Below are 11,800 nucleotides of genomic sequence, written 5' to 3'. Positions count from 1 at the left end.
AGTTGTATTTAATATATTTTTCATCAACCATTTACAATAACTTGTTTGTATATATGCAGCTATTGTATATATATAATAGTTGTCTAGCATTTTTTTTTATATCTTATACGATTCTATATGTTAATGATAATCGTATACATTTTAATTTGTATATTTGTATTTTTTTAACCCATATATATTTGTATATTTTATATTTATAATAACCTTTTTTGACATATTTTTTGGGAGTTAAATTTCANTTACTTTGTTTTTCTATATATTGATTTTCTCTTGCTTAATTTTTTATTCAATCAAATCATATTATTAATGGAAGCCTTCTCTCACATTTTTACCATTATTTTCATCTAGGTAAAAAATATGTAGGTTTCATCAAGTATGCATAGTGTTTTCACAATTATAACTGCAGCGTAGTTTCACCAAATATGCAACCATGTAATATATAAACATGCATACATAACAACTATATAACCATCATTTTACCAATAATTATTACTATTTTATACCTTTAAAATATATCAATTATATAACCATTCCAATAATTATTTTACTACTATATATAAATATACTATTTTATACCTTTTAAATATACTACTATATATCAATAGATATTGCATAAATATTTTGAAAATCTTTATTACTTTAATAGGCTGAACAATAGTTTTCACCATGTTTGTTATTGTATCCGATAGCAACAATTGCATGACTATAAGAAATTTCATCATGTTGAAATTTTTCACAACTACATATGTCATAAACGTTTTAGCACGATCTGTAAATAAATGAAGATATTATTAATATAATTACTACAAAAATTCATATACAAAGTTCAATTTAATCATTACAAAGTCTTATTCACCAATATATACTCAAATATACATAAAACACTTTGGTGTATCTAAAGTTGATTTTTTGGTGTATTTTTCAAAACTATGAATCTTCAATGGTGGGAATGGATCAGTCACAACATATTTGAGTTCCAACTCAAAAACGATCGTGTCCACACCTAATTGAGAAGCAGTAGTATTAATCAAGTCTCGGTAATTGGTGTCCACATCATATCACTCCTTCAATCTTGAAATTCAGATACTTTCCTGCGACATTACAAATATTTGTTAGTTAAAATTCAAAAAAAATTGGTGGCAGATAACAAAAATACTCATTAACAACATATGTCTAATACACCAATATAAATTGGACCAAAAAATACACCAACACATACATCAGGCTATTAGCTTTGTGTCAGTTTGTAGCAACAAATATACCATCATATGTACCATATCACATACCAATCCAATTTTTCAAATTGATACATACATCAGGCTATTAGTTTGGTGTCAGTTCGTAGCAACAAATATACCATCATATGTACCAGATCACATACCAATCCAAAATTTTCAATTTTATATTTTATTAGGATACCACCAATCAATATATGAACTTTTTTTCTAATTATTATTTTATATACACCAACTTAATAACTATAATACGGACAATAATGTAACATGCTTTTGAACCAAATCATATGAAACCTAAACTTTAATATAAAAAAAATTGACACTTCAGTTTACAACCAAATCATATGTAGTTATTGTAATTAAACCAAAATTTCGAGGATCCAGAACATAAACCAAATTAGATGAATTCAATTTCACCAAAATAGACAAACTAAACCAAACGAATAACTCTCGAAAAGTACAAAATAGATATTTGTGATAAATCATATATAACCATGTAATAAAACACCATGCGAACTATTTTATATAATTACCTGATGAGTCCCATTGTCCGTTGTGTTGAATTGGAATTGAAAAATTATTGGTATTCATTTTTCGATAGTTATTCTTATCAGAGAAGGGGAGTTTTGTTTTGGTAGAAAACCTCTATTGGAAGATAATTTATAACAAATTTAAATAAATAAGGAAGGTAAAATAATTGGAGAAATTTATGGGAATAGTGATAAGCGTGGCCGATTTGGAAATCTTTTTTTTTAATTTAAATTCTACATTTGAAAAAAAAAATTGTTGTATGAGTGAAAAAAAATATTGCTATTTTGGTGTAAATACAGTTCTTAATTTGTATACAAAAAAAATCGGCCCATTTATTTAACATTTCTCTCTCTATGTTCTCGATTTGATAATTCATTTGTTGTCGTATGTCGTAATATGGAAAAAATAGAACTCAAACCAAAAATCAAAATGGAAGAATGAAAAAAATGAAAAGGTCAAAAAGAACCATGAAATTGAATTAGATTCAAATTTTTATGAAGACAAAAATATTAGGTAATTCTTTTTATCTGTATAAATTTAAACAGATTGAGTTACTTGATATCTATATTGATGATATCGTGAGAGATACCTCATAAAGTATTCAAAGGGTAACCAAGTCATCCAGAATATGAACATTTAAAAAGGATAAAAATAATTTGAAAATTATGGAAGAAGTAAACAATAGGTCCTGACCATTATATTGGTACTACTTGCTAGTAGGGATGTACATGACCGGGTTGGTTCGGGTTTTTCAAATATCAAACCAAACCATTTGTGTAAAATTTTTAACTTTATAAACCAAACCAAACTAATAAAATTCGGATTTTTTCGGATTTTTCAACCTCGGGTTGGTTCGGGTTTTTCAAATACCAAACCAAACCATTGTGTCAAATTTTTAAATTTATAAATCAAACCAAAATAATAAAGCTCGGATTTTTTTTTAGATTTTTGGATTTTTTCGGTAAAGTTTGCATACTAACATATAATTAACTTGTGCTCCAAAATATTTCTTTAGTCCAACCAAAATACAATNGGAATTTCATTATAATTCTAAATGTAGCGACTGAAAAATTAAAAAAACAATTCAAGAACAATACTTTTCAATCTGGTAGAGATCTTATATTGTTACTTAATTTTCAAGACTAATCATCTTGGTTCCTTCGTCTCTGCCATTAGTATACATATAGTTGGAAAAAGATAACATTTTGTTTTGCAAAATACAAAACTCTCCTAACACAGAATCAAGAAGATATAACTTGTAAGTTTCAGTACTCTAGTTAGTAAAAATATGAAGTGGTGATAAAAGGATATTTGAGTATTTTAAGAATATTAGTTTTGAGAACGTGTGTTGCAGTTGCATGTTTGACCTCTATTATTATATAAAATCTTTACAGGTTTAATCTCATGTTGAAATATTATTTGTAAATACGATAAATATTGTATCAATTAATGTGTTTATATGAACACTACCTTCTAATTATGCTCCCCAATTAAATATTGATATTATGTCTATCTCTTCATATGCTCTAACGTTCTTTGCATTTGAAGAGGTACCTATTGCAATTTGCAAGTGTTCTTATTTTTTTAATTAAGAAAAAAACATTAGAACCTAGATCATTGATAATGAGGAAATTATTACTCAGAAATGATCTTCATGATTATTATTGTAATATTTACGGTGGTATGTAGAAAGTTTTTGTTACATTTTTGGAAGTTTAACCATATGTTATTTGAATGTTGCTTAATATATTTTTGTTTAATGTTTAATAATTAAGTAGATATTTTATTTCATTTTGATTTACTGCAAGTGAAAAAATGTAATTCAATTCTAATATAAAAAAGAGAGATCAATTTTCATGCACCAAGATCAATTTCACTAGATATGTGTTATTTTTCATCACCAACATATATCAGTTAATTCTGTTCATCTAACTTTAGACAGATGAAAAAAAATTACCTAATATCTTTGTCCACTAAAATTTAAGTGTGGGACTAAATGATTCCCACTGTATTAAATCACTAGGCCACAAGCCCACAACCCAGTCCTCTAAATGTTTTTAATAGTATATATTAATAATAAAACAAAATATAACTCAGACATTGTTTTTGTTTTACAAGCAAGAAAATATAATTATAATATCGTACTTTAATATGAAATACTACATAACATATAGTCTTATTTACCTCAAAGAACATATAGTGATTTGTGGGGACCAGCCCTTGTGGCATCACCTCAAGGAATAAAATACATGTTACGATTGCGCTAGATTTACTTGGATCTACCCTTTAAAGAAGAAATCTGACTTTTTTCTATCTTTTTGAACTTCAAAAAACTAGTAGAAATCAGTTCTCTACGAATATCAATTGTGTTTAAAAGTGACGGTGACAATGAATTTAATAGTCTGGGTTTTGTGAACCACTTAGCTCAAAATGGCAAACAACAAGTTTCTTGTCCACATACACCTGAACAAAATAGAGTCACCAAAAGAAAACATAGACATATTGTTGAAACCGTCATGACTTTGATTTTTAATGCAAAAGTACCGTTGTTCTTATGGGTTGAAGCCTTTATGAATTACTGTCTTCCTAATTAATAGAATGCCTACAAGTACATTGAATACGAAATCTCCGTTCTCAAAGTTACATGGACACACCTAATTATAACTCCCTGAAAGTTTTTGGGTGTCGGTGCTTTGCATATCTTAAGGGACAAAATAAAAATAAATTCCAACCAAAAACGTTCCCTTGTGTGTTCATAGGCTACAGTCTAATTCACAAGGGATACAAATGTTATCATCCTCATATAAGAAAGGTTTTTATTTTGAGATATGTTATTTTTGATGAATTGTATTTACCTTATGTGTCTACTAGTGTTGATCTCTCTGCAGAATGTTATGCTTCATACTTTACAACCTTTCAAGAAGTTTTGGATACAAACAATCTTCAATGGGAATATACATCTCCTTCCGTTGACTACGCAGAAGGTGCCTTACACCAGCTCTAACAACACCTCATGTATGGATGTTGGTACCTCGACAACCTCATATGATCATTGTTGGGTCTAGATGGGTGTTCAAAACAAAACTAAAGTCGGATGGGTCAGTGGAACCCTTTAAGGTTCGTCTCAAGGCTCGTCTCGTTGCCAAAGGTTATAATCAACTTGCCGGTATCGACTTTGATGACACTTTTAGTCCCGTTGTCATACTATAACCATTAACATTTTGTTGTCGATCGCAACCACCTTACATTGGGAGATTAACCAGCTAGACCTCAAGAATGCTTTCTTACATAGTTATTTCAGTTCTAATCTATGTATGCTTTTGTATTTAACAATATTTCGAGTGTTGCATCGAAGTTGGGAAGTGCATGCGTGTAGTTTCCCTTTTCAATACATTACAAGTTATAATATGGCGGAGCCAGGATTTGTATTAAGGGCTTCCAAAACATAAAGATAGAAAACACAACCTCAAACAATTTTTGTAACTCCTTAACCATTACACTAAACCTTCTAGTTGTATTACGAGGTATTAGTACTTATATATATATATATATATATATATATATATATATATATATATATTTATTTATTTATTTATTAAACCAAATTTTGACGTATATATACAATGTAATTTTCCAACGAAGGGTGTCACTTGATATCCCTTGCCCTAGAGTAGCTCCGCCCAAATTTATAACATATATTGTTGCTTCATCAAAATTATTAACATCTTCTTATGTGATGTGGTAATGCTCCACCAAATATCTTTCTTAGAAAACATATTGACTATAATTATTGGCCCCTCTTTGACATTCTTGTAAAGTCAAGGGGCATAAAATTTAGAGTTGTCAAAAAGGGCCGGTCCAGCCCCACCCAGCCCAAGCCTCACGGACCAAGAAATTTGATGGGCTAGGGCGAACCGGCCCTTCATTTGGAAGAGCCTAAGAATGTACTACCCAACCTAACCCTAGAAGGGCCGAGGGATGGGGCGGGCTAACCCTTTTTTTTTCTTTTCAAACTTAAAATTCTATAACATCAAGAAAATGAGAAGATTTTCAAATCAAATATGGAAAATAATGGTGTTGTTTCAATAAAACTAGCAAAAAAATCTAGTGTATTAGCATGGATATACGATACTAGATACACGAGATACATGTATCTGGTGTGATGCATTACAGATACGCGAGTGAGATAAGAGAGTGACGAGTGAGATGAGAGGAAGGCGAGGGCATTGGATTTGTCTATGTATCCTAGATACATGTGAATCCACTTGAATAAAGTGTATCTAGAATAAAGTAAACTAATTTTGAGTCCATGTATCCTGAGATACATGTATCTGGATGTACCAAAATTTAATAAGATTCGTAATATTACAACATAGCATGCATTTAAGTAATTAGCTTATATACTAGTGAGATTGTTGTAAATTACCCTTAAATAAATAGTTTTGGCCCATGAGGCGACCCTGACCCGACCCTAATCAAGCCTCGAAGGTCAAGGGCTTAAAAGCCCTAGTTTTAAATTGGCTTGAAAAATCCTATTTCAACCCTACCCAATAACAAGTTGGGTTGGGCCAACCCCATGTACTAAGCCCATTTTGACGGCTCTAATAAAATTATGTAAATTTTCTTTTCTTAGGGACCTTTTTTTTATTATTAAAATTTTTTTTAATTGAAAGGATTAAACTTTTAGACTCTTTGACAAAAGGGTACAAGAGATTATCCTCATCATGAAATGGGAAAGAACATTAAATATTCATTAAATGTTAATTGAATATGGATGTGTCGGAGTGGGTGGATACCTCTCTAAGTTCCCTATATAATAAGCCAAATCTGGTTCGTTTTCCTTCATCTCAGTCTTTCATTTTCAATTTTCTATCCATTAAAAAAAATTCCCAGTTATTTCCTTCATAAATCAGCCTCCTTTATTATCTTTTTCCTCACTTTTCTCTCACAGAAAATATTATTACTTTTTTTTAATTAACACATTAATAAATTCTTAATGATTTCTTGCCCCTATCTCATTTTTTTTGCAGTTAACTAGATCTAAAATGGAGGATAATAATTGGGATTTAAGTGCTGTGGTAAGAAGTTGTAATAGTAATGAACCTAACAATGTTACAGCTCCTAACTTAGGCTTGGTGTCTTTTGAAAATGATGATTGGAATACTTTTGATGAATTTTTTTCTACTGACATGCCTAATTTTAATGACTTATCAGAGATTTTCTCTATAGATTTTTCAGTTACTCACCAAGAAAAAATAGATGATCAGGTCATAATCATGGACCAAAATATTAATCAAGAGACATACTCACATCCCATTCAACCAACTCAAATTAGTCAGCAAATCATTCTTCCTCCATTACCAACAACAATAACATGTGTGCCAACAACTACGACACCACAAGAATTGATTGATCGACAACAACTTGAAAATTTTGATGACCAGGTCATAATTATGGACCAATACTTACATCCCATTCAACAAACTCATTTTGGCCAACAAATCTTTCTTCCTTCGTTACCAACAACGGTAACATGTATGTCAACAACAACTACAACACCACAAGAATTGATCGATCTACAACAACAACCTAAAAAATTAGATGATCAGGTCATAATCATGGACCAAAATAATAATCAGGAGAAGTACTTACATCCCATTCAAACAACTCAATTTGACCAACAATTTTTTCTTCCTCCATCACCAACAATGACAACTTGTGTGGCAACAACATCTGCAACATCACAAAAATCGATTGATCTACAACAACAATTTGTGATGCAGGATCAAGTTTATCCTAATTTAAGTATGCCCAGGAAGACTCCTCTGATTGAAACTTGTAAAAGGTAACTACTTCCTCTGTTAAATTTTAAGTGTATGTGTTCAGAGTTTTTATTTTAATATTTTTAATTTGAAATCAGAAAAAATCAATCAACAAGAGTTATCTATGAAGTGTTGCAAGAGGAATTCACAAATGATAAATGGGCATGGCGTAAGTGTGGTCAGAAGTCAATCAAAGGTTCTCCATTTCCGAGGTTTGCTCTCTTCATCATTCTATCATATCGTAGAAAATGTTGTTAGTTCTCAATTTTCATGATAAAAAGTAGTAAAAAAATATTAATGGTAAATATAGACAAGTGTAATATTTGATCAGTACTAATTATTTTTTGTGTATATTATATATCAGGAACTACTTTAAGTGTAGTACATCAAGATTCTGCCAAGCAAAGAAAATAATTGAGAAAAGTCCAAAGAATGAGAACTATTTATTTGTGTCCTATTCTGGTCAACACAACCACGATCCTCCTACATATCGCAGATCTCTTGCTTTATTTAACAATAGTGCCAAAAACAAACTTCCAAAAAGCATAAATATTGTGCCCAAAGTGTTAAACTTGAATGCATCATCGTCCTCGTCCAAGCGTGCTAAGCGTTTCAAAGTTGATGCCTCTTCAATTAGTCAAACTGCAGCTACACTTGAAATTGAGAGAAACAATAAAACGGTTGATGTTGTCACGGAGAACAAAGACGATGGTGAAGAGGAGGAGAACGCGTATGACAATTTTTTCATGGGGTTTGAAGAATTTCAAGAAGTTACTGCTTCCATCTTATGGGAATGAAATGAACAAGAGGAATTGATCTTTTTTCCCCTCTCCAACAACTCTATTATGTGCACCTTTTGTCTTCTAGTCATGTTTTTTTTTTAGTTATAAGTGGGGTCAAAATTTTAGATTTATAGTTTGTTATGTTTAACCATGTCATAGAAATATGGTGCTTCTCTAGGTAGCTAGATATAAATCATTTCCAGTTTCGTCGTTTTTGTTGTTTTTTAATATGAAAATTTGACCCCTCTTGAAAGTTGTTGTTTTATTTTCTCAAATTGTTCTTTCTTTAAGAAAACTCACTGGTCTCAAACTCTCAGTTTATACATTAAATTGTATGAAGTATTAGAATATCACAATTCAATTTCAGAAGATATATATATATATACATATATATATATATATATGAGTGTTATCGATGCATGCATTAGCCATTTCGAAGGAATTTTCACACTAAAAAATCAATTGTATGTTCTTGTCGATTACTATTAATTTAAAAAATAAAATAAGTAATTTGTTTTAGTACTCTGTTAAATTATTTTTTGATGGTATAAATTTCTTCTCTATATCATCAATGGTTTATAAATATCTCAACAACCATTTTGATTTTCTTATTTCTGGTTCTTTTTCTTTTGCTAAAGGACACTTTTATAGTCATATTATCTTTGAGCAAGAAACATGTGTCAATTATGTAATTATAATAAGTATAGGGATTTACGAAATCCTTGTGATCTTTAATGTTGCTAGAAGTAGCATTAAATGCAATCTCTACATATAAACTGTTACAAATATTAATTATTAATCTAAAAGTTTTGCATAATTAATGAAGTAATACATTATTTCAATATTGAACATTGTACTACTCTAGTTCATTTTACTTGTCATATTTATTTTTCACCTCTTAAAAAAGATTAATTAAAACGTTACTTAACTAAATTATTATTATATAATCTTGATGTATTAATCTATCTATTAATTATTCGAAATATTATCAATTTTTTTTGCAGTCGAGAGATTTCCTAATGAGGAGGACTTGCGTCTGATCAAATTTTTACCTATCGAAAAAGATTAATTGAAAGGTTACTTAACTAAATTATTATTATATAATGTGTTATAATCTAAGCCATCTTTGTTCATACAGGGCATATGATCTGATCAAATTTGGAAAGAGTACCAAAACTTGAAAGGAGATATTGTTATATTCTTCATTATCTGCAGTAGTAACCCACAAAATGATTTCTCAAGAGAAAAAAGAGAACAGTCTAATTTGGTTTTCTTACAATAGCAGTTTTATTCACGCACAATCTGGAGAGTAGTTGACTGACATATTACTTAATTTTGAAATAAAAGAACTCAGAGAACATTAAAGTGTGTAACAAACATGAACTCCACTTGGAACTTGAAGTCTACCGCAATATTTTAGTAGAAAGAGAAAGAGACTATGTATTGGAATTTGTACCTCCTTAATTCTATAAAGGAACACATAATTACTACTTGTTCCTCACTATTTGAAGTTAACAGTAAACATAATAACTCGTTCAAAACTTCGTATTATGTATAGCACCTTCAAATAACACAACAATTATACAATTAAGTAACCTAAGGAATTATAAACTCTAATCCCTAGCTACCCAAGACAAAAAAAACCCCAGGTTTAGGTCTTCTATCGTTCTTCAAGTTCCTCAAACTTGTTAAACGAAACCTACTCACAAACACTTGATTGTATTCAAAAACTCTTGACTACAATCGTACAATATTTCTCTCAATTCACAGCACTCCCCAAGTAAATATCAAAACCCTCACAAAACTCTTGATCGTGTTTTGATTTTTCTCTCATTGTAAGTGCGCAAGTTTCTCCAAAGAAACTATTGTCCTATTTATAGATCACGCTTCCTCAAAGTCTTGTTCAACTCGAACTTGTCTTCACCGCCTTAAATGTCTTGTTCAACTCAAACTTGATTTGGACTCCTATTTGCACTTGACTTCTTTCAGAAAAACTTACGCGTAGTAGTTTTCCTACTTTATGTAGTTTTCCTTAATTGATTAAGAAAACTTCCTTAACCTTGAACTCCTCCTTCTATACGTTTTAGATAAAACATTTTGTATCACGTATGCACGACCTGTTCTATGCACTTTGACAGTCTTCAAAACTTAGAAGCTCATAACAAATTGCCCTTTTTTATTATGGCAAATTTTTCAAGCTTGGTATTGAAATCTGCTTGCATTGAACATGTAAACACATATGCACGCTTCTCTTCCCCCTTTTGACATCAGGCAAAATATCTGAAATAAAGACATATCCATGCTGCAAGCAATAATATCACAACAAGCTATAACAAAAAAACACACCAAACTGAGTCATTAGTTACATCACAGATCAGAAACAAAAATCATTATCCACAAAAACAGAAATGCCTACTAAAGATTTGAAAAAGTGAGGACCCAAAACACAAGACATTGCACAAGCAAGTTGGTATTTAGACAGAAGATGGTAAAGCAGAGGACAAGGAAGGGGAGCTTTTGGTTAGTATTTCATAGAGGTGCTTCAAACAATCAGAATTGGATGATCTCTCAGTATTCAGCGCAGCCTGAGTCTGAGCAAGCTCCTTTTTAAGCCTTGAATTTTCTTCAGCCAATCTAGCATGCTTCAATCCATAATCAATGTGCAACTGATCTATTGCAGCAGAGTGAGAAACTTATAGTGCAGTAATTTCCTCATTCTTAGCAGTCAACAAGGCTCTCAACTGTTGCATAGGTGCATTTGCCCCTCGTGAAGTCATAGGTATAGCAGCATGATCAACTACCCCCAACACATCCTTAATAGTCTGTTCTTGCCATTCCTCGATAGGGACCTGAAAATACTCAAAGATATCGCCTAGCCAAAATCCATACCCAAGCCCATGCTCTGTGCTATCATCCATGCAGATCTTATTAATGTGACTAAGGATCAATTTAGGTAGATTAATTTGAACCTGTGAAATTAGTAACTCCATGAGTGTGAGATCCAATAGTTGCCTCCATACGTTTCTGCTTCCTAGGGAGAATAATTTTGTGTACCACATTAAAGAGTAGCTTATGTAGAGGAAGCATGGCTCCTTTGTCCATCCTAGTGTAGTTCTCTAAAGTCGGATCATTCGCAAACCGACAAGAAATCTCAAAGGCTGATGATAGACCCTCTAAGGGAGGCCAACTACGTTTGACATAATGACACCATCCCAAGTTAGGTACACCCAATATTTTTTTCCAAAACTTCAGCTGTTAATGTGAACGATACACCACCAACACTTCTTCTTTTAATAATCCATTAAGGAATGCACTTTTTACATCCATTTGATACAAGGTGAATTTCATGTGTGCTGCGAATGCTATGAGGAATCTGATTACTTTCAACCGTGCTACTGGTGCGAAAGTTTCATCATAATTTATCCCTTCT

The sequence above is a fragment of the Solanum stenotomum genome, unplaced genomic scaffold (genome assembly GCF_019186545.1).
Source record: "Solanum stenotomum isolate F172 unplaced genomic scaffold, ASM1918654v1 scaffold18627, whole genome shotgun sequence".
Classification (NCBI taxonomy): Eukaryota; Viridiplantae; Streptophyta; class Magnoliopsida; order Solanales; family Solanaceae; genus Solanum; species Solanum stenotomum.
The sequence above is the reverse complement of the archived record's forward strand: the minus strand, read 5'-3'. Positions refer to the sequence as shown.